The sequence below is a fragment of the Lissotriton vulgaris genome, chromosome 3_1, assembly GCF_964263255.1.
Source record: "Lissotriton vulgaris chromosome 3_1, aLisVul1.2, whole genome shotgun sequence".
Taxonomy (NCBI): Eukaryota; Metazoa; Chordata; class Amphibia; order Caudata; family Salamandridae; genus Lissotriton; species Lissotriton vulgaris.
The window spans coordinates 466,761,386-466,785,280 of NC_141689.1; positions in this window are offsets into that span (position 1 = coordinate 466,761,386).

Genomic DNA, 23,895 nt, shown 5'->3' on the forward strand with positions numbered 1-23,895 from the left:
ATAATCCTTAAAGACTGTTTAGCCCTGGATAGAGCCTTAAATATCCCGTGGGTGAGATATGTAAGTCACAGCTTACACAAGCGAGACGTCCTGAGCTTTTTCTCTCCCCAGATCGTATTACAAAAGAGGATGTTAACACAGTAAAAAGTACCCTGGCTAATATGTATATATCAGAAAGGGAAGAAATTGAATTAAAGAAGCCACTTGTCAGAAAGAACTACATGCTAATGACTGTTCCGGGCATCGAACCTTACCTTATCTTAGTAACCAGACCTTTTCATTGTTTCCTTTTAATCAGATTTCGTTTTAATCTTATCCATCTACTGCTTGGTCATTATCTTAATTGGGATATACCAGAAAATTCAAAACCCCGTGACTGTGATCATTTTTCTACTCAGGACACGTTACATTTTATCATATTATGCGATCACTACACTAAGATCAGAAAAAAATATTTGCTACCAATTTTGCGTGAGGCAGGCTTTATACAGGTTAGGCCAGCACTCATGTTCTTGCAACTTTTACCTAGTGCTAGAGTAACAATTCACGTAGCAAATTTTTTTGTCGCAGGAGTTCGCATTAATAAGAATCACCTAAACGTATAGTTTACACCAATTAACATCTGACCATTTTTAGCATCTATGATGTTTTTATAACTTTTAATAACTTTTAGGTACTTTTTATATGTATTAATTCCATGAAATGTGACTGTATGAATTTTTTATGTGGAAACTTTTTTATAAATTTATAAATAATAGATGATGTACTGCGCGTTGCGCGTGTAATGATGAAATGTATTATGTGTTCACCTTTTTTGATTTTTATTAATCGAATAAAGAAATTTGACTGACTGACTGATTCTTAAAAATGTTTTTATAGCTGAAAGCGATACTGATTTTAAAGGTATTTTTTGCTCATTCGCTGCTGCTTTCCGGTGGGGCAGTGTTACCTGTAGGATGATTCAAACCTAATAATGCACATGGGAAGTAGCAATATTATATTGCAGAAAGTGGTACTCCAAATAGCGATGCTCAGTAAAAAAAAACAAGCATTTGCAATGCAAAAGGTCTCCAATTTACACGAGACCTATTGCATGGCAAATGCTTTGCATCACAGACAACGGGAAGGGGGGGAGAAGGCACAGACAACTGGAGGGCTGGCAGGGGGAGGAGAGGAGAAGGCATGGATAAAGCAGCATGAGGCTACGTGTGCACGTCGTTCGCCTAATGGAGAAACAATAAAGGAAATAGTACACGCCCTATGTAACCACCAAGGCGGTACAAATGACAACATGGCTGTACTAAGGAGGGATTAACAAGCCTCATAATGAACAAGATAACAGGTGGAGAAAAGGTCAGCCAAAAAATGCAGATCAGTTTGTAATGACACCCCAAACCCCATAGCAAGTGTCCAGACAAAAGGCAAGTACCGTCCTCTGCTCACCGACCAAAGGTCTAAAATTCATGAAAGGAGACTGCAGAAATGGAGCACCGGAACTAAATAGAGTACCACAAGACATCTATAAGTCAAACCCAGCGTTCTGGGCAGAGCAACTGCAAATGGTATATGTTAGACGTGGCATCATTTGATGTGTTTCCTCTGTCTTTTTGCTTTCGAACCTCCTGGTTTTGACTCTGTTTTTGCTGGTTTAGTGTCTCTGTGCACTTTTTCACTGCTGTTCAGTGTTAAAGTGCAAGTGCTCCTGTTGTAAATTATGTTATGGATTGGTGTTTCCATGATTGGCATGTTTGATTTACTGGTGAAGTCCCTAGTAAAGTGCACTGAGAGTGGCAGGGCTGGCAAATCAAATGCTACTAGTGGGCTTGCAGCACTGGTTGTGCCACCCACAGAAGTAGCCCTGAAAATGTTACTCAGACCTGCCACCGCAGAGTCTGTGTGCTGTTTGTAACTGCCATGTTGACCTAGCAAGTGCACCGACTTGCCAGGTCCCAACTTTCCCTTTTTCTACATGTCAAGCACCCCTGAGGTTGTCCCAGGGTACCCATGTGGGCCCGGTGCTGTGGTAAAGGTAGGACATGTACTGCGGTGTGTGATATGGCCTGGTGGTGAAATACAGTGTATTTGGTTTTTCACCATAGCAATGCTGCCTGTTCCCAAAGGACAGAACAGGGAGTTTGTTTATTACATCTTATAAACATAACTGGCCCTAGGAACAAGATAGAGAAATAAAGTTTAGTATGCATGAACTCAGAATCTAAAGATGCATCTTTTAGTGAAGGTGATTTTTACAGTCTGTGTTTGAAAATACCACTTTTAGAAAGTAGGCATTTTTTTGCTCAGCCATCTGGTAGGCCTCTGCATGGTTTGTGAATTGACTGTCTGGTTTTGAGATGACAGGGGCTAGAGAGGAGCAGTGGCTCCAGGGAGTCTAGATGGGTCAGGGAAGGGCTGAATAGACCTGGGCTGCATTTACACTAGGGGGAGTAGATTTCGTTTCACTTGAATGAGCCTGGTCTGCCTCTGACAATGCTGTCTCCACCTACTGCCAGGAAACACACCAGAGAGGATAGAACTGAATCCGGCTGGGCACAGACACTCCCTGCCTGAGAGGACAAACAATTTTGGGCTATAAAAAGTGGGGCCCAAACCAATAAACTTTTAAACTCTTTTGGACCAAAAAGACGGCCAAGAAAAAGAGCTGGAGAAACTGTGAGGAGGAACTACCACTTTGCTGTGTGCTTTGCTGTGTTGGCCTGCAGTGGCTGCTTCTGTCTTGGGCAGAGAAAGGACTGGACTGAACTTTCTACAAACTTCTTTATTGAGTTTCTCCAAGGGCTTGAGGTGGAGCTTGCCCCCTGTTCTGTTCAAGAAGTCTCAGGAAAAGCAAAGACTTCAAGTTCTTCTGCCATCAGCACTGGGGAATGTGTGTTTTGTGCCGCAACAGAAGAAAAGCAACCCAACGCCGTCTACGACGCCGCTGCCGACTCTGTGTCCTGAAGGCTCCGCAGAGGGCACCGTTGCAATGCCGCACCGCAACCCTGGTCTCACCGACCTATGCCTGCTGACACCGCCACCGAGCCGCTGCTTACACAGTGACCTGTGGGCACCGCACTCCGCACCGCCTTGGTATCCCCGACGATCACGGTTCACGACGACATTGATGCCACTGCTTGCACCTTGGTTCGAGGGCACCGCTTGTAAAGTTACACGATGCACCGTCCTCATCCGGCACCGCCGCCTTGGCCTACCGATGCCGGCGCCATCGACTCCAGTTTGTCAGCTGATGACAGCACTTCAGCAACGACAAACCAGCTGCTTGCACTGTGACCTGCCAGCACCGCGACGAGCACCGCATGCCGCACTGATGCACTGCGCACCGCAGCACCCAATGGCCGCCGGCGCTCCCGACTCCAACCATAGAAGTTTGATCTGCAACACGTGTGACTTCAAGGTTCCCGATGACTCCAGCACCGACTTCCAGAACCAACATCTGTGGACGTCGTGCTTTCGAAGCTCAACGAGAGGTCGCCGACGCCCTACATTTCCAAAGGTACTGTTTTATGGGTCTCCCGACACAGTAGCTGACCCGCGACGCCATGGTCAGCCAGAACTGTTTGAATTTTGTTGTGCACGATGCCAGGATAGCCCCAGATGGTGCTATCGACTTCAAGGAACTGTTTTCCAAGGTTATTTTGATAACTGAAGATTTCTAAGTACTGTATTGTGGATTTGTATCGTTTCTGGTCTTATCTTAAGTATATATATGGTGTGGTGTCCACACTGCATCTAAGATAAGCTTGACTGCTCGTGACAAACTACCAAGGGGGTGAGCAGGGGTTGTTTTAGAAGTGTAACTCCCTTATCCTGACTACGAGGAAGGGTCCCTACTTGGACAAAGGTGCAAACGAGGACACTATGCACAACCAGAGAACTACAGATTTATATCCTTTCTGGATAAAAAGAACAATTATTTTGCAATGGCACTGATACATGATCTGTTAACTTGAACAACTGAACAAGAGATAATGCCCATCAATCAAACAGGTATCCACAAAGGTGTTGCAACTTCGACGATTACCTTAACGCTCTCATTACGGAACAACAGCAAAGAATATATCACATTAAATTCAATTATTTATTCGGAAACAGTATTATCCATAAAAGTGCATCTTAAAATCACAGAAAACATTACACCTGGTATTTCATATAAATGTATTAATTAGAAGTGCCTGTGAGCTTTAATAAAACTGAGAACCCTTTGTAGTTTGTATTCATTGACATGCAAGCCCGAACTAAAGTTTTTAGATACATGCCCACTTAAAAAATGCTCTCATCTTCACTGAGTTATAGCAGCTTACTATATACTTCTCTAAAATCACTATTGACAAACCTCCTGATTAAAAGAAGTAAACTTCTTTTAGTATAACTAGAATAATAACCACAAAAAAATTAAAAATGTAGCAGCGATTGTCCTGAGCCTCCATTACATGGGCAGGGAGAGGTATCCAATTTTTCTGGAATCCTAGGGGGAACACAGCAAATATTTAACAGTACCCGCTCTAACCAGGAATATCAAACTTCTCTCCCATCGCCCCATAGGCTTTGTTAGAAACACAGCAATTGATCTATCCACTCCTAGATTCATGTAGGTCGCTACATTTGACTGTGTGATCTCAGTTGCTAATCTATCAACCTGCAGGTATTTGTACAGAGCTACTTGAAGTTCTTTTTCAAAATAGTAAGTGATTCTTCAGGGTTTTCAAACAAATGTTGCTATCCTACTTTACGTAAACGAGATTGCACTGTTGCCAGCCATGGAATTATCTTTCCTTTTTTCACAAGCAAGACAGTCTAAAATAATATATTTAGTGAGATTTGCCTTTGCATTCATCCATAAAGCTAACCATAACAGTGGGGGACGGACGTATATGTAATCTTCAATAAAGGGGATATTCAATCCATCATACATGTGAATACTCAAGAACAAGATACCAGGTAGAGGAAAAGCGCAGCCAAAAAATGCAGAAGCACTTGCTCCACAAACAGATCAGGTCGTATAGACGTCCCAAGTCCCATAGCAAGTGTCCAGACAAAAGGCAATGTACGAACCTATGCTCGCAGTGCACAATTCCACAATTCATGGAAGGAGGCTGCAGAAATGGAGCACCAGAACTAAATGGAGTACCACAAGCCATCTATAAGATAAACCAATAGTTCTGGGTAGAGCAACTGGAATAAGTATATAACTACAATTTACAAACGTAAGTGATACCAGACTCCTGCAGAGGGTCGGTAATCAACCGAATATACAAACGAGGAGACTAGGCAAAACGTACAGATGATATCCTTGCTGGATAACAAGGCCAAATTCTTTGCTATGCTACTGCTACATGATCTGCCAACTGTCAACGATCTGGCAACCGAACAAGAGATAATACCCATCAATCTAGCAGGCTTCAACAAAGGTATTGCAACTTCGACAAATACCTTAACGCTCTCACCTATTACGAAACAACAGCAAAGAATATATGACATAAATTGGTGCTTGTGTATTTTTAAACTGACCTTTAATAGAGCCCTAAATTATATTATCTGCAAGTACCCAAAAAGATATGGATAGGGCGCCTCACCCACTATTAATAGTGAAATGATGGCACATTATACCCCATCAATAATCCAAACATCCCATTTTTAGTCATATCAGGGGTACTCCATTAATTAGTAAGTCCATGGGAGTATACTCCAAGATATGTTTAAACATCTGGATCCCTAAGACTAACCAGACAAACTGTATCTGAACTCCTGAAAACCAGTAGAGACCACCAAGGTGGTGTTCATCCACCTCAGTGTGGATAGGTCACAGACGACGAAGCATTCCACAAAGTGGGTGAGGTGACCTATCCATCGATTTTTGTATACCTGCAGATAATAACATGTAGGGCTATATTAAAGGTCAGCCTGAAAATACCCAAGCACTAATTTGTATGTTATATGCTGTGTTGGAAGGATGTACTTGGGCAATATCCTCTTTAGGTAGATACACCAGCCGCACGAGAAGCTGTGAGCCAAAATAGCCAGTTGTAAAATACCATCCCAACTATTAAAACAGATCCAAGTGCTGCACGTGAACACCTGGGTAAGGATCAAAACTGTAAATGGGACGCACTTACCAAGGAAAATTAATTAGCCCCCAGGATTGAGGAAGGGAAGCAAGCTGGCACCTAAATGATGTCCCTATATCTAACTGGATTGGCATTGCAACCGAAGAGGATTCACTTCTACCCTCCAAACCTATGCACATACCAGCTATCTAACCTGCTTTATGCGAATGATCTCATCCTGATAAGTAAAAACAAAGTTGGTCTACAGAGACTGACAGACTCTGGACCAATACTCGTCAAAAAATGAAATGAAAATAAATCTGACTAAGACAAAGGTCATGGCAGTGGGCAAAAGTTAAAAAAAATGGTTCTTGCGAGGAACCCAGATAGAATCAGTAAAAGAGTCCAAGTATCTCTGGGTTCTATTCCATTGAAGAGGCCTCGTCGCACCCCAACTGGGCCAATTAAGAACAAAAGGCCTGGAACTAATGGCAGTATTCCATGTACTGACAGATCCCTAAAGGAGCCATCTCTCTACACAATGTTCATAGTCATGTCCGTGAAACTGCTCGCCATGCTGACATACAGCAGTGAGGTCCTCTACGGGGGAAATGCAACAGTCCTGGACCTGATATTAGCCAAAATGTATTCCCAGCTCAGATAAGACTGGAATTTGCCTTATAAAACAAAATATTGTCAGGCCGTGCACTTTTGTGAAAACGTGCTACAGACATAAAGTGGCTCCTGGAAACAATCAAAATCAGCACCTGTGGTAGGAAATAAGCAACAGAGCAGGCATGTCAAGCGCAAGAACTTACCTGGATGGAGCACTCGATGAATTAAAAATCCAAATTCTATGGGAGATACCATGCACATACCCGTCTGAGCAATCAATGACAGCACGATCTCTGAAAGAAGACAGGGGCATATTACCAACAACTAGCGATAATTTTTGTCTCTAACTTGTTTAGAGACAAAAATTATCGCCGCACATCGGCGATTTTTATCGCAGATAAACCTTGCTATTAGCAAGGTTTATCGCAAATGCGATAAAAAACGGCCGCAATGCATGAATATCGCTGAAAAGTCAGCGATATTCATGCATTATCGAGCAAATGCTCTTAGCCATGTTATCCACCTCCCATTGGATAACATGGCTAAGAACTGCTCAGGGCAGGTGTTAGCTTTTGGAGATATTCGCGCTTAGCGCGAATATCTCCAAAAAATGGTAAATAGGAGATAGCGATGTTAGGGACTGTTTCCAGTCGCTAACATCTTGGCACGCCCACTTTGCATGTCATTAGTGATAAATATCACTGACATGCAAAGCGGGGCCCAAGATGGTCGCTATCTCCTACTAGCTGTTGCTAAATGGTGTTAGCGACAGCTTGGTAATAGGGAGATAATTTTATCTCCGCTTTCTTGGCTTTTAAAGCCAAAAAAGCGGAGATAAACCCCCTTGATAATATGCCCCACAATGTTATATTCTTGAAACAACGCACTGCCTGAATGCTAATGCAGAACTACAAACCGCTATCATACCAACTGCCAGTCTCTCTGGAACCAACCAACAAAGCATTATGCAGACTGTGTGGGCTGGCAAGAGAGAACCTAACTCATTATGCATCTGCAAAGCCCTCATAAGAAGCCGGAGGTCCCTTCTGCACCAGCAGGACAGCAGCAGTAGCCTGCTTCAACTCTAAGGACTTCATAATGATCTGTTGATGCGTGAAATTCCAGACTCTTGCAGAAGCTGGCTTCCATTTCCACCTGTGGAGAGGGGGAAAGGCAAACTTCCGCCACTGTGCTTACAGGGCCCTAAAGGCCCATTTACATGACTGCACTATTACATCTTTAGCTCAAACTTGCATAATTTGTCAATATTAAACGTTTGCGTCAACGACCGATGTCACCTTGCAGGACAAGATGTAATTAAAGAACTGCACCACCACAATCGTAGCTCAAACTTGCACTGCTAGTCACAACTAAGTTTCTTAATCATATCCCCCTTGACCTTACTTTTTTTCCACTCTAAAAAGCTAGGTAAGCAAAGACGCTAAATGAGCCATTGACACCAATCTTTTTATTCTCTCATTTAATGCTTGAATCCTAGTATATTTTTAATAGAAACGTGGCATGATTGTAATGATTTTGAATAATTGTACAGTAAATTATTCTGATTCTGATATTTGATGTCTGGAAATGGACTAAAGGAATGAAAGTTGAGGCCCCCAAAATTGTCAACTGTCAAGCAGCCGATTGAGGAGGAGAAACTCTGCAAGACTTCTACCGGTGACCAGGAATGGATGGCTAAGGTCTGACATTCTCCCAGCTGCTGAGGGGACATTACCCAAGGAAATGGCAGATGACCTGGCCTGGAGCACTAGTGCTTGCCTGCTTGCCAAGATCAGTGTGCCCTCGGAGGAAGAGGAGAGTGCTTGGAGGGAGCGAGGTCTAGTGTGGGATCCTGGCAAGTAGATACCCGTAGCGAGGTGTTACAAAGCAGATAATGCACCGATCTGGCGGTTGCCTGTGTTCAGATTTAAGCCGGCAACCTCATATGCCAGAGGGTGCTGCAGTGAGGCTAGCCAGGGCTGCACTAATCTGGCCATCGCCTATGTGCTGGTAAAAGTCGGTGACCCCATATGCAGGAGGGGGCCTCTGTGAAGAGTGTATTGCTTCTGTGCCAATTGGGCAATAGCCTGTGTGTGGAATCAAGTTAGTGGATCCACATTCCAGGAGGGGCCATCGTGAAGAGTTAATTACTGTCTCGCTGAACAGCTCATTACCATGTGCGAGGTAAAGTTAGCTACCCCGTAAGCCAGATGGGGGCCTCCGTAAAGAGCATGGATTGTGACCTAGTTCCACTGGTACCGCGAGGAAAGACCTCTGTGGTGACCAGAGATTGGAGGGATCAGAGGAACTTACTGCAACATCGGAGAGAGAACCACAGATAAGTCACAGCTTTTGCAAAGCAGAGAGTGCTACTCACCACTGGCAGCCACAGCAGACTTCTGCAACATCTGAGTGTGGAACGTTCGGTCACATAGCGCTATAGGTGCTGGAACCCTGTTGACTTTAGAAAAGTCGGAGTGGGCCTCTTAAGTCTTGGACTGCTGGTGGGGCCTAATCTAAATTTTGCCTATCTTGAATGGGGAATAACCACTCCCATTAGAAAGGGAAGTGGGAATCAAGGACCTGCCTATCTAACACTAGAGTACTGACTTCAGGAGATCTTTGTGTACTGTTTATGTATGCCGCATTTCACTTTGTGTTCATATAGAAATACTCCTTTTGTCGTAAAAGCAAGTATTTTACTGGGCAATCATTTATTGCTGATGTTGAGCGTATTTTGAGATGTGTGCCTGTGTTCAGCCCCTGCATCTGCTTCCTCCTGGGAAGCCTTGGACTTCTCGACTTGCGCCACCACTGAGAGCCAAGTGCGGTAGGGGTACTTCGCCAAGTTACTCAGAACCCATTGTATGCCGAGCTCTGGGACATCAGGAGTAAAACGCCCATAACTCATTGTAGCCAAGTGGCCCTCTGAAAAGGTTTTGACCGTTGCCTTGACATGCCTGGTTACTGGTTCCGATAGTGACAGTTTCTCCACCCTCTCTCATGCAATAGTTGTTCATGGGCTATATTGTATTTTTCATCCTACAATCTGGTGGAAATTGTAATATAGTTAAGATCCTCACTGACTTTGTGTGTCTCACTTCCCACTTTGATTTAGATGTCCGCCTTGTGTTTCTTTTATGGTTGTTGGCAGCAAGGTTTTCCTATCGTCCATTGACATCTTGGTTGATTCTTTTGGAGTTGGTCGATGCCTTTCAACTCCATTTCCTGGCACCTTGTTCCATGCGGCTGAGACAGTTCTGTGTGTTGCCATACAGATTTCATAGGTATTTATGACCCTCCAAGCACTACTACCCTTAAATACTTTTATTTCTCCTCATTTTTTGCTCTTTCTATTTGATAGAAGGAGCAAAACGCCTTTACTAATTGTTTTTGTGCCGGAAGTTGTCCCTTCTTGCATAACAACAATCATCCCTGCGACGCAGACACCCTTGCACCAAAACGCCATTACTAATTTTTTTTGTGCAGGAAGGTACGATTCAAACGTGATACTTACACCAGCGCAACATCATTGTGCCAATAATACAGGAGTACCATAACCTACTTTCAACAAAGTATCCAAACCTTCAAAATGGCCACACCCCAATTCCATAAGCAGCGGCCATTTTGTGAAAAGCACAGTCTAGTTGTGGCATCTTGTCTTTGCGCAAGAAAAAACGTGTCTACAATTCTATATAGATGCAAAAATAACAGTTGATGGACAGAATGCAGAACAATGTCATACATCCACCCCAGTACAGAGATCTGGGCTTAAATCCATCGTTTTTTGGCACTCCACACCACCCCAGTTCAGACATGGCCATATGCAAATCAGCCTTGACCCTGTGCCTCTTGAGAACAGTTCAGCCCGAACGGCCAAGCCATGTCTTTCTTGGACCGGAATCAAGCATCCTAGGACCGGTTTCTGGCTATCAGCCGTCTTCAGCCAGGCTAGCTTGACTCCAGTGGTATGGAGAGCATGGGACACACGTCTGAGCATACCCATCCCACTCGGGGTGACAAATGCAAAAATAACAGTTGATGGACAGAATGCAGAACAATGTCATACATTCACCCCAGTACAGAGATCTGGGCCTAAATCCATCGTTTTTTTGCACTCTACACCACCCCAGTTCAGACATGGCCATATGCAAATCAGCCTTGACCCTGTGCCTCATTGGAATAGTCCAGCCCCAACTGCCAAGCCATGTCTTTCCTGGACCGGAATCAAGCATCCTAGGACCGGTTTCTGGCTATCAGCCGTCTTCAGCCAGGATAGCTTGACTCCAGTGGCGTGGAGAGCATGGGACTCACGTCTGAGCATACCCATCCCACTCGGGGTGACAAATGCCAAAATAACAGTTGATGGACAGAATGCAGAACAATGTCATACATTCACCCCAGTACAGAGATCTGGGCCTAAATCCATCGTTTTTTTGCACTCTACACCACCCCAGTTCAGACATGGCCACATGCAAATCAGCCCTGACCCTGTGCCTCATGGGAACAGTCCAGCCCGAACTGCCGAGCCATGTCTTTCCTGCACCGGAATCAAGCATCCTATGACCAGTTTCTGGCTATCAGCCGTCTTCAGCCAGGATCGCTTGACTCCAGTGGTGTGGAGAGCATGGGACTCACGTCTGAGCATACCCATCCCACCTTTTTTCACAAGACATCGTGTGATAGATTTCTTTCACGACAGATGTGTACACCCACTATATTGGAGTGCATTGATCGAGACAAGAGGGCGCATGTATTTAGGGTCTGCCAGCTTGGCTGGTAGGCAGGCAATTTTAATTTCCATGTGCTTTATGTCCTACAGATACAGCGAGTCAGTGTATAACTGTATGTATTAAGTATTAGGTGTATACACATTAGGTGTACACCTCATGGTTTCCTGTTCACAGGATTCATTAGGAGTGGTATGCACTGGGCTGGTCCTCGTGTGGTCCTGAAGAAGAGCTTGTAGGGGAAAGCTCGAAACATGTTGACCCAATACTAGGGACACCATACTCATTACAGTTAGGTCTTTCCCTAATATTAACCCCTGATTTTCAAACATACCGACTAGGAGCAGGAATAAAACATTAGCTTACTATCTAGGTACGTCAAACTTAATTTTTCCACTCCACATCACTGCACCACACATAATTTCAAAAGTAAGTGCTCCTACGTCGTTCGCAAGTCGCAGCACGACTCAATCCGCAGCGGATTGAGAAGACCCCAATGATGAAGCATGCCACCTAGGGGCAACCCTGGTGGGTGAGGGGGCTCTAGAAAAGAATGTCTTTTTCTGGAAAGAGGGTTTTTATCCATGTTAAGTGAAATCCCTGTTCTCCCTATGGATAGGTTTCTTATTCCGGTATTCCGGATGTTGTGGAACTGCAGTTGCCTTGACATGCCTAGTTAGTGGTCCCGATAGTAACAGTTTCTCCACCCTCTCTCTCAGGCAATAGTTGTTCATGGGCTATATTGTATTTTTCATCCTACATTCTGGTGAAAATTGTAATATAGTTAAGATCCTCACTGACTTTGTGTGTTACAATTCCCACTTTGAGTTAGATGCCTGCCTTGCTTTTCTTTTATGGTTGTTGGCAGTGAGGTTTTCCTATCTTCCATTGCCCTCTTGGTTGATTCTTCTGGAGTAGGCCCATGCCTTTCAACTCCATTTCCTGGCACCTTGTTCCATGCTGCTGAGACAGTTCTGTGTGCTGCCATACAGATTTCATAGGTATTTATGACCCTCCAAGCACTGCTACTTTTATTTCTTCTCGTTTTTTGCTCTTTCCATGTGATAGAAGGATCAAAACGCCGTTACTAATTGCTTTTGTGCAGGAAGGTGTCCCTTCTTGTACAACAACAATCATCCCCGCGACGCAGGCACCCTTACACCATGGCGCAAGGGTGTCTGCGTTAGCGCACGGCTGCTGTTTGTGTGTCGGCACAGGGGAGAAGGACAGGAATGCGCCATATCTTGTAGATATGGAGCATTCCTGCCCTTTTATTTTGATGCACCTTAGCACAGCAGCAATGCTTGCTGCACTGCCATGCATCAAAATATAGTAATTGAGGCCCTTAGTCTTTTATCCTCCCCTTGGGATCTTTTAGCTTGGTGCTGGGTTCATTGTATCAGTTGACATTTTAGCTTCTTGAATACTGTGTTTGTGAGTCCATGGCTTGTTCTCTCACTCCTGCCGTCCATCCTGCCTCGGGTGCATGCAGAGCACCAGTGCTGGGGCTGCTTTCCTGTTACCAGTATGAGTGATTGCCTTAGACCCCACTGGTCACTTGTATTGCAGTGGGTGAGGCCCCCGGCCTGTGCATGGCTTTGGGTGCAGGGGTGCATGGTGAGTGGATACTGGGGCCTGTTCCCTTTGGTTGATTGATCTGGTTCTTGGGTTCTGACTTATGGGTCTTTTTGTGTCTTCTCCTCAGCCAGATGTTTTTCTGTTTGTCATAGACTTGTTTGCTTCTAGATTCCATGGTCTATGACATTTCCCAGCAGAAATGGTTTCACCCGTTCTGCTGTTTTTATCATCTCCTTTGGCCATAGCTGTTCCCCCTTCAGCACATGCAGTGGTTAGAACTGGAGCCTTGTGTCTGTTTGTTTAGGGTATTTTGTAGTGTCCCTTATCTATGGTGCCCTCCACCCATAGACACAACCTGCTGTAGGGGTGTGCCTTTTTGATCTGCATCAGTGAATTACTTGATCAATGCGCTGTGTCCTTTTGAGCTCTGGCTGTGCTGGTAGTCACTTACTTTTTAGGTTATGCCTGTGAAATCTATTGTATTTATGTTTATTGTTACCCAACTCAATGATACTCATTTTATCGACCTCAGAAGAATAAAAGACTGAGTGGACCTGCCAGGAGTTTAGCTTGTGACCATAAGGTCGAACACAGGTCCCTACAGTGGATGCATTAGTCCACTAAGCCACCTTACCCGGCTCTTAAACACGGCTCAGATCTTAAAAGGTGCTTACATCCCACCCTTGCTTTTGATTGTTGCTGTACTTGCGACTTACTTTTCCTTCATTTCTATTGGCTGTAGCATATCATTTTCTGTTGTTCCTCTCCTGTGTTTCTCTTATCAGTGTTGCATGGCGCAAGTACTGTTTTCATTCGCTTTTGTGGAACTCTTTTTTTTTTAGGTTTTGCTCTCCTGTTATGTTAAATTTAATTTATACAGCGCATAATGGGCTTCATGGCGCTATCGAAACTTTTGGGAACAGCAACACAACAGCACAACAACATGAAAGTCAGAAAACTAATCTAAGGATATGCCTGTCTGAAAAGCCAGGTCTTAAAGGCGTGTCTAAAATTAAGGAGACTATCGCTTTGTCTCAAGGAGGTAGGCAGAGAGTTCCACAAAGAGGCGGCCAAGAACTGAAAAGAGCTACCACCTTGACGCTTCCTCCTAACTAAGGGGATAGTTAACAGATCTTTGTGAGCAGATCTAAGATTGCGTGAAGGGGTATATTTACACACCAGGTTGATCATAAATTTGGGGCCTTTCCCTTGTAAAGCCTTAAATATAATGCAACCGGTTTTAAATATAGCTCTCTGACCTATTGGTAACCAGTGAAGGTTAGTTAGTCCTGTCCTGATAGATTGCCATTTGGGTAGATTATAGATAAGCCTAGCTGCCTGATTTTGGACATACTGTAATCTTTTCAGTTGCCCAGCTGGGAGTCCTAGATACAGACTGTTAGAATAATCTAGGCGGGACAAGACTAGGGCAATGACTGCTTGAATGAGGGCAGAGTGGGTCATCAAATGAGAGATTTTCTTAATCTTCCGCAGTTGGAAAAAAATAGAAGATACAACCGTTCCAATCTGGGCTTTAAGAGATAAATCGTTGCTAAGAGTAACCCCTAGACTCTTGACAGTGTTGGATTTAGTCGGAGGGGCACCCAGGTCAGGAGGCCAGAAGTGAGGCCCCCAGCTAATTTCACTTTTCCCAGGCAAGACCAACTCTGTCTTGTCTGGGTTAAGTTTCAAGTGGTTTAGATTCATCCATCTCTGGATGTGGCACATGACCTGTTGAAATTCGGACACAGCAGTTGCAGATCGTCTGCGTAATTAAAAATAGTGACCTTATAATTTTTCAAAGAGTAGAGTAAGGGGCGCAGATAGGAATTAAATAAAAGTGGAGACAGAGACGATCCCTGAGGCACTCCGCAGGTGGACTTTCTCTTGGGGGCTGTGAATGTTCCCAATCTCACAGCTTGAGTGTGGTTGAAGATGAAGGACTTCAACCAGCACAAGGCGGGCCCCCTGAGGCCGGCCTGTTCGACACGGTTGACCAAGATGGCATAGTCAACCGTGTCGAACGCGGCCGACAAATCCAGGAGTACCAGTGCCTGGTGGACGTCCCTGTCTGCGTTGCAACGCAAGGTGTTCTGAACTGCCAAAATCACTGTCTCTGTAGAATGACAGGGACGAAACCCTGCCTGATTGGGTTCTAGATATTCTGTGCTTTCGATAAAATTGGATAGACAGTTGGAAACATGTGCTTCTAGGATTTTCGACAAAAAAGGCAACAAGGAGATCGGCCTGTAACTTGAGGGATCATTAAGATCCAGGCCAGGTTTTTTGATCAAAGGGATCAACAGTGCTTGCTTAAAGCTATCAGGTACCATGCCTTGTTCAAGAGATTTATTTAAGAGCGGGAGAATGCTTTGGGGGATAGCCTGTGCTATCTCCTTAATGATGTAAGGTGGACAAATGTCATCTGGTGAGCCTGACTTAACACGTGCCATCAGTTCAGATAGTGTTTTGGAGTTGATGGGGGGAAATACATAAAGCGTAGAGGAATTGTAAAAAGTGTCGGCCAGAGGTAGTGGTCCTTGGTCACATAATCTCCCCATGGCTGCATGCACTTCACGCCTGCTTATTAGTCTCTTTTTCTCGTGTTAATTTCCTTAAACTAATCTTTTCGTTTAGCATTCGAGATCTCCAATATTTTTCTCCTTTGTTTTACATTTAATTAATATTTTGAGGCTGTCAGCACAAATAGTCAGAGGTCACGGGAGGAAAAACAAATGGAAAAGTTAAGAACTTTATTGGAACCCTTTCTGAGTGTCCCCATAAGCAGAGCGATGGATGCATTTCTAGCAGCAACGCTTTTTGAAGCATTGCTGCTTCTGCCTGCTCTGCCTCTCCAGAAGTTGGTGGGGATGCTGTGGGCCTGTTCAAGCTGTCCAATAGCAAGACCTCTGAAGTCTGCCAAAAAGCAGAGGATACAGGATCCTACAGAGATACCAGATAATATACACCACTTGCCCACGTACGACTGGGCTATCAACTTCTGGAGCAGCAGTGAGAAAGGTGTTGCTTGGACACACGAGTAATTCTTTTTCTTCAATTGTGAGACTGAGAAGAACTGTAGCCACATAGCTGCGCTTGCCACTCCGCATGAATCTAGAATTTCATTTTTCTCTTATTGGCTTCGTTTAATTGAAGTTAGCTAAAGTTCAAAGCAAAGGTATTTGAATTTTAAATATCTTCTGGCAGAGGTAATGTGCACATTTGGGAACCTACCTTTTGACTTTGGGATGACGGGGAAGGTGGGAACTTGCATTTATGCAGTTCAGCCTTGTGAGTTTGGCAGATTAGACAACCTTTCCTATGTCACAGTCAGCCCTCCATTTGCAAACTTCCACCCTCGCATTAGGGATCCACCTTCCTGCATCATCATGTCATGGGCCAGAGCTGCTGACTTAGGAACTGGAGAACCAGGTTGGAAACTGGCGTAAACTCATCAGCCGGTTATTTAGAACAAATCACTTATGGCTAGATGAAGGTAAACTTGGAAATACCGATTCCTTAATACTGAATTTTACCGATTTGGTATTAAGGAACCGGTATCTCCGATGTACGTAAAGATTCGTTAAAAATTACCGAATCGGTATCATTCGGTAAACAAGAAGGCAGACTCGCATTCGTCCTGGTTTCGAATACTCCATCACAGAATGGTGCTGGATGTTGTTTGGGAGCTGCAGTAGGCGGTGTGAGGATACTGGATGGCTGATAATAATTATATGCATACAGGTGGTTTCGGTCAGCCCATGCGACGCGACATGGCAGGCAGGGGAGGGGGCGCAGCGGGGGTGTGGGAGGAGTGCGGGAACAGACGGTGAGGGGAGGAGAGTAGGAGGAGGAGAGTAGGGGAAGCACGGCCTAGCGGTCGTGCAATCAAGAAGTGAGGGGGCGGGAGAGTAGGCAAGGCAGGCGGCTGGGGGCATGTGCACGCGCTTTTAAGCTCAATGCGCATGCGCATTGAGCTTAAAAGTCACGGGCACTGCAAGGAATCGCCACGATTCCTTGCAAGTTGGACAAAGAGTGGATAAGCCCCCATAGTCTCGCTTGCTCGATGCGCATGCGCATCGACAGGCGAGACCTAAAAATAGCGATTCGGAAGGTTTCGGTAAAAAAAAAAATACAGAAACCCCAATACCGATTCGTAAATGCTGAATCCAATACCAAATCGTTAAATACCGATTTGGTAATTTAAAAATTCGGAATTTGTTGAATCAGCCAATCCTGTGCATCCCAATTACCTCCTAAACAGGAAATGGCCATACCCAGGCAGCTGAACTGAACCTGGAGCTGACTGTGAGGCAGGTACCTGAGCAGAGGAGCCAGGAGCAACACAGCCTCTCTTTGTAAAAAAGAAAAACTTGCAAAATGGCAAACCAGGAGAGAGAGAAGGATGGAGGTGAAAGAAAACGAAAACAGAAGTTTAGTGAAAAGCAGCTGGATGTCCTTATTGAAGAAGTCACCAAGGACCATGAGAAGCTATTTGGAAAGCAGTCCCTCCATGTCCCAGAAACGCAGAAGAGACAGATCTGGCTTGCGATTCAGAGCAAGATTAATGCCATTGGCATCATCCAGCGCTCCATTGAAGACATAAAGAAAAGGTGGTATGACCTGAGGAAGACTGCGAAGGTGAGGATGGGGGAGAGGCAGAGGCAAGCTAGCAAAACTGGTGGAGGGAGGAGCAGAGCACCTGCACCAACAGCCCTGGAGCTCATGGTTGAGTCCACCCTCCAGCCGGAGAGTGTGAGTGGAATCGGTGACGCAGACAGCTCTGCCAGAGCTGCCAGCAAACAAGGTAAGCTTCATGCACAGCATGCTGTGCACCCCCCTCCCCAACCCCAATCCCCAGAGAGGCATAGGGACTCCACTCCAGTCCATGTTTCACTCATAACCTGCAATGCATTATGGGAGATGTAGTCATAAGTAACACATGTTCAGAACAGTCAGTCTAGCAAACCCACAGGCATGTGACAGCAATTAGCAGGCAGAGGACAGTCAGCATGATTGGCAGGCATAATGTTTATTGCAATACAAATGCCGCCAGATAAGTGAGTATATCTGCATTCTGTCTTTAAAGGCGAGACATCTCGCAGTGCAGAAGAGGGGATCAGAGGGAAGGCACCCAGGCCATAGGGGAGACAACAGGAAGAGGAGCAGTCGCCTGCAGGGCACACAACCCCACCACCTCCACCACCAACATCACAGCTCCAGACAACGCCGCCATCACCAACAACACCATCACCACTGCCACAATCAACATCACCACCACAGTCAGGCAGGAGGCATGCCATGGCCACCCTCCAGCAGATGGAGGTGTCGGAGGAGGAGAGCACAGAGGGCCAACAGTCAATAGTGGCTGAGGACGGCAACAGTGAAAGATCAGAGTCCCCATCAGAGCACGCCCACACATCCTTCAGACGCCGCAGGGCAAGGGCAGCCAGTCCTCCAATTCCGGGCCAAGGTGACAGTGTGTTCGCTGGGCTGGAAGGCAACATGCTGAAGGTCCAGCGCCTGCAATGGAGAGCGATGTGGTCAGTGCAGCGGGAGATGTCACACATGAATGCGCACATGCATTGCATCGAAAAGGGCATCAGTGCAATTAACAACACCATGTCTGAGGGCATGAGTGACATGGCGTTGGCTGTGAGGCAGCTCTGCAGCAGGTTTGAGGAGGACCGCCTGTCTAGGCACAGGGAGAGGCAGAGACTGGATGCATACACCAAGGCGGTGAACCGCCTGTCCACTGCTACCTCCCTCATGTGCAGACGCTCTATTGCCATGCAGGAGGAGATGGCACACTGTAGTCGGGATGTGGCTAGGGGGATGGTCAGAATGACCTCAGTACTTGAACTGCTGCAAACCGAGAAGGTTGCCACTACAGCAGAGGGGGGGACAGTGAGGAGGCTACTAGCCGTAGTAGCATTACGCCCTCTCCCACCGAGACCAAGAGGCGCAGCGAACACCACAGCGCTGCCCAGGAACATACTGGCAGTGCAGACAGTGGGGCCAAGGAACGTGGCAGTGCAGCACATAGGCGCAAAAAATAGAGCCAGCCATGGTTGTACATTTATGGGTGATGTAACCCACGGGTGTATGGAGGCAGTTTCATATCTTGGTGGTGTGCACTGGTCATTAAACACCATCATTCAAATACAGTAACTGGCTATGTCTCCTTACTCACTCAGAAATAGTTGCGTGTTATCTCAGCCTCTCTGTGTCTCCCATCTGGTGCTGCTGCCTCACCAGCTGCGCAGGGCTCTGGCAGTGGATTGTCCTCACCCTTGTCTTCAGAGTCAGTTAGTTTTATTGCTGTTCCTTTCTTTATGGCAAGGTTATGCAGCATTGCACATGTTGCTATTATTTTTCAGCAGATGATGGGGAGGTAGTGACGAGCACCTTCACTTTTGTGGAGGCAACGGAACCTGCTTTTTATCAGTCCAAAGGTGCGCTCCACAACATTGCGTGGGCTTTTATGTGCCACATTGTATCACATATCACCTGCACGTTGATGGAGTGAGTGGATTTGCGGTTGCGGTATATGTATTCAGTAGCTGCAGGTGGGCAGATTGTATGTGAGTCCCATCAATGCAGCCTATCACATGTGGGAAGTGTGCCTTTTGGTAGAAATCCAGCTTGGTATGCTGCAGCTCCGCCTGTGTGCGGTGGAAGCGTATGTAGTGATGCGTTCTCTGTGTCATGGCGTCTAGAAAGAAGTTGAAGAAACTGGACAGGCAGCTCTGTGACAGAGCACCTGCTGCGGCTATCACACTCTGGTAACTTCCTGATGCCAGGAGGTGCAGGCAACAATGTACCTGTACATGGGTGAGTATTGCGTGCGCCCTTGGTGTCTGATGCTCCAGGTATGGTTGCAGGTCCCGTATCAGGTCTAGGATGGTGTGTGGGTGTAGCCTGTACCTGTCATGGATTTCTGGCTCAGTCATTTGAAACAGTGTGACACGCAGTCTGTACACACGCTCTTCCCATCTTCAAACCCTCAGTTCTGCTGCTCGCAAACGTAGCCGCCTTGCTATGACGTAGAGAGCCACCATTGTGTTCACACTGTTGCATTTTGGGGCTATTTTTATGCACTGCACCTGATTACCACCTGCTCTGGGTCAGTGGTAATTACTGATTCTTTAATACCGAATTTGGACAAATTCAGTATTACCGAATTTAGCTACACTGCATTACCGAATCTTAACCGATTCGTTATTTACCGATTCTGTATTTTGAGGTTTCGGTGTTGACCAATCAGTGAATAAGGAATCGGTAACGGTTTCCCTTTAATTTACCGATTCGTTATTACCGATGGCATTCGGTAATACCTACATCGCACAGGGCTAAATACCGGTCGGTAACGCTGAAATTTACCGAATTTCGGCTTCACCGACCGGATTTAGCCACCTACATCTAGCCCTTAATCTCTTCGTGCTTAAAGAAAATAAATACATCGATCCTTACATAATGTAAATGGTGCTCATGTAAAATGCTTCAATACCTTCTGGTCGAGTTTCCACTATATAAATCTGCAATAATAAATACATAAATAAACTCTGGTGGCCCAACCACCTCTATTCATGCTAATCCTAGAAGTTCAACCACAGTTAGCCATGCAAACCTTGTGGGCACAATTTTTGTCCCCTGCTAGCACATGTTCCAGTGCCACCATCGAGATTTGGCCATCTGCCTTATTCTGATGGTTTTATGTTCCATAGTGATCTTGTAGGAGGAGAGTGTATCCTATAAGATTAAAGGGCATGATATCTATTGTGTTGTAATTAGTTGTTAAAATTAAATTACAGGTGTAGGTACTCACTACCCTTGAGTAGCTATGTGTAATTGAGTAACCAAAAAATTAAAATACCCCCAATTTTAACTAATACTCTGATGGCAACAAGCAAGTGAGTCCTTGCTGCCCTAGAAAAGCTCCCTAGTCTCTTCAATCAAAGCATCTATCCATTCAGCCTTTCCCTGTTACATTGATCCGCTGATATCCACTATCTAATCTTCACATTCTGTTATCCGTTCATTATTTCATCCATCCTACAATCTTTCCCTATTCCATACATCTACTCTGCCATCCATACACCCATCCTTCATACAGCCTTCCTCTCTGCCCTCCACCCATCCATCCATTCACTGTGCTAACCATTCACTCACCCATCCATTCTGCCATCATGTCACTCATTCTTTCATCCATTCATCCTTTGTATTTGCCACCATTTTAACTGTCTATCTTTCTACCATCCATTTGCTCTGCCACCCTTTCACCTATCCATCCACCTTTCCATTTACTCATCCACCTATTCGTTCATTATCCCTTTATTCTGCCAAGTATTCACTCGTCCTTTCACCCAGTTATTCAATCACCCACTCAATTCAATTTCAAGTTTTATTCGACTATTAAAAACAATCACAAAAGCGTACAATAAAACACAATACAAACGTTATAATAAAACAATAGCTCAGAAATGAAGAATTTAGGAAGATTTAAAACACCAAACTTTTCCTATGAGAAATGGCTTTAAGTAAAAAAGTAGCAGTAAAAAAACAGGTGTCTGCAGAGTCAAGTGCAAATAACAATTCCATGGCTTGGGTAATAGTATACACTGATAATCTTAAAAACATAGGTCTGAGATAGAGACGGCGAAGATGCATATAGAGTGGACAAATAAGCATAAAGTGCCGAGTACTTTGCCTAGTCTGACCATCGCAAGGACAGGGGGAATGGCTAGGAACTTTCATCTCAGGGAAGGCAACTAAATTATGTACTATACCAAGTCTGAGACGTGTCAGAACAAACTGATGAGACTGCTTGGTTATGAATTTTAAGTACATAGGCATGCCCTTTCCTTCGAATTTAGTGGTGTGATAAAATACATAGGTAGACATGGTAGAACACTTTACACTGCGCATATCAGACTTAGTTTGGATGAAAACATCTTTAAGTTCCTTTTTCGATACAGTAACGGCACAATAGGGGTCCTTAATGATGTCAAAATTAAATACCTTGTCATAAGTATAAGAGACATAACTTAGCCAGGGAATCTTAAGGACTTTGTCCAACTTCAAACAATCAGTAATAATCTTCCTAGAAAAAGTAGTCTCTTCTTTAGCCCATATTGACCTCCATACCATGAGGGGTCTTAAACCCGTAAGATCAGTCAGATAGTTTAAACAAACTTCGCTATGGCACAGTACAGTAGGAGCCGAGGGAGGTAGGCAAAGCAATCTTCTAAGGAACCCATTCTCGGTATTTTGCAGTGTCCTATGCTGACTGTAGCCCCATATACCGGAACCGTACAGAGCAATAGACGCACATCTATGCCTGTAAATGTCTACCATATCAGGTATACGGCGGCTTCCTAGCTTTGCAGCGAATCGAAAAATACCAGATGAGCTTTTGGCCATTCTACCATTAACATTTAAGATCTCCTGGGACCATGTCCCCTTGTTGTTAAAGGTAACACCGAGGTAGCAGAACCTATCCACTACCTCAATAGTATGATTGTTAAAATGGAACGGTATAACAGATTTCATCCGTTTACCACAGGCCATAATAAAAGTCTTGGTGTTATTTATTTTCAATTTCCTCGCATTAATAAAATCATAAAAAGTGTTCATAAGTTTCTGTAGCCCATTTGGAGTACGCGAAAGGAGCACAGTATCGTCGGCATAAAGCAGAACTGGTACGGGAAGTCCACCGACTTGAGGGGAATCCGCCTGGACCTTTTTGAGTTCAGATTCGATGGAATTGATAAAGAGGGAAAATAACAGGGGGGCCAGTACACAGCCCTGCCTTATGCCTGACTTAACCCTGATTTTCTCGGTACATTCACCCGACGGACCAAAACGTATCTGGGCCGACAGCTTATTATAGAGACGGGCCAGGAAGTGAATGATTGCCTGGGGGGCGCCCATGGCCAATAAAGTGCACCACAAGAGTTCATGGTCCACAAGGTCGAAGGCGCTCGAAAGATCGGCAAAACAGAGAAATAGGGACCCTTGTTTCGCTCTCGTATATTTCCCTATAAGGAGATCATGGTTAAGGCACTGCTCCGTAGTCCCTAAGCCTTTGCGAAAACCAAATTGGGATTCAGCCATGATATTATTTTCTTCAACCCACTCCTCGAGCCTTATAAGGAGAACCCTACTCATAATCTTCAGGGAGGAATCAAGAAGGGAGATAGGGCGATAGTTCTTAGCCTCGCCTCTATCTCCCTTCTTGTAAATAGGTAGAATCAGGGATTCACTCCAAGTAGGAGGGGTGTTCTCCAGGACTGATGCATTAAACACCTGGGTCAGGAGTGGGCACCAGAGACTGGGGTTAGATTTGTACAGATCTACCGGTACCCCATCGGGTCCCGGTGCCTTTCCACCTTTACTCTGGCTTAGGGAGATAACCACCTCTGGTAGGGTAATATCCAAAGGTATCCTAGTCTCAGACATCGGGATAGTAGGACCGTTAGAGTCTCCCCCGGGTGGATTAAAAATACCAGAAAAATGGGAGACCCAATTGGCTTCGCTAACCTGCGCTGATAGTTTGGGGAACTCTTCATTGGCAAGGAAAGGACTATTAACCGTAGACCAGAACAGCCTACTGTCCCGTAGTACCGAAGCTTGGTTCAGGGCATCCCAGGCAAGTTCCCTTAGTTCCTGCTTCCTACGTACAAGATTGCTTTTATAGGTAAGCCTAAGTAATTTGACGGCCTCCCTATCTCTCGGGTGTTTTGTTAAGGCCAGCTTGAGTTCCCGCAGGGATTGAGTACATAGGCTATCAAACCAGCCCACATTTTGGTTCCTAATTCGGGCTTTAGTAGTGGTAAGGCACCTTTTTACAGCATCACCGAGTGCCACAAAATTAGATATAATACACCCGTTAGGGGCCTCAGGATTAA